This window comes from Rhagoletis zephyria, unplaced genomic scaffold (genome assembly GCF_001687245.7).
Source record: "Rhagoletis zephyria isolate East Lansing unplaced genomic scaffold, Rhagoletis_zephyria_1.1 Rzeph_scaffold_00217, whole genome shotgun sequence".
NCBI classification, from domain to species: Eukaryota; Metazoa; Arthropoda; class Insecta; order Diptera; family Tephritidae; genus Rhagoletis; species Rhagoletis zephyria.
In genome coordinates this window covers 368,402-369,843 of record NW_016157301.1, presented here as the reverse complement: position 1 = coordinate 369,843, position 1,442 = coordinate 368,402, and positions in this window count along the sequence as shown.

Below are 1,442 nucleotides of genomic sequence, written 5' to 3'. Positions count from 1 at the left end.
ATATACATTTCAAAAAAAAATCATAGAAATCGGTTGAATAAGCATTAAAAAAACCGCAAAATAAGGTCCCGGGTACAAACGTATCCCGGGTGTGTGTTTACGTGGTATTTTCTGGGTGTGTGTTCTAGGGTTAATAATTATTAGGATACTAAAGGATAAAAATTTCAAAGGATATTTTTCAAATTTTCTAATTAATACTTCCACGTTTATTCTTTAATCAACCCGAGAGGACATGTCAAACACTAAAACACTTTATTTTGTTTATTTAATATTATGAAATGCATTTTTTTAAAGGAGNAAATTTCAAAGGATATTTTTCAAATTTTCTAATTAATACTTCCACGTTTATTCTTTAATCAACCCGAGAGGACATGTCAAACACTAAAACACTTTATTTTGTTTATTTAATATTATAAAATGCATTTTTTTAAAGGAGAAAAAGAATTTGTTAAAAAAGCAAAATTAATGCAGGACTTTCACGGATTGATCACAGTTGAGGAGGAACAAAAACAATATTTGTTGCGTTGCGTACAAGACCACAGGAAGGTTATATCCTGACTGCAATCAACATATCCTTTGTAACATTTTTCATGATCCAGAAATTTAATAAAAAACTTTTTATACCCAAGCGCACTTGTGCACAAGGGTATATTAATTTTGTTCACATAACGGTTGTTTGTAACAGCCAAAACGAATCGAGATAGATATAGACAAATGTATACATAAATGCTCAGAATGAATAGAGAAGTCGATTAAGCCATGTCTGTCTGTCCGTCCGTCTGTCCGTCCGTCCGTGTACACGATAACTCGAGCAAAAATTGAGATATCTCAACGAAATTTGGTATGTAGGTTTCCATTAATCCAAGGTAGGTTTTCATTGAAAATGGGCGAAATCGGACTGTAACCACGTATGTAACCCACTTGACAATATAACGGTAATTTCCAGAAATACGAAAACTGCGATATTTTAGTAAATACTGAAGATAATTCACTCAAAATTGATATTTACAATAATTTTCAGACGAAAAATAAGAATATTATAAATTTTTGGAAAATGGGCGTAGCCACGCCCACTTATGGTTACATGTGTATATCTTGGTAACCGCTGCACCAATTTCTTCCAAACTTGGAACAGTTGTTGGCCTTGGTACAGCATACTAAATGGCAGAAAATTTAAAAAATCGGACAATAACCACGCCCACATCCCATATAACGGTAATTTCGAGAAATACAAAATCTTCTATAAATCAGTAAATATTAAAGCTAATTTATTCAAAATTGATGCTTGCAACAATTCGTTACCAAGAAATATGTGTATGGTAAAATTTTGGAAAATGGGTGTGGCACCGCCCACTTATGATCACATATATGTATCTCAGTAACCACTCTACCAATATATACCAAACTCGGTATGATTATTGTGCTTGCCACATAAAAGCAAA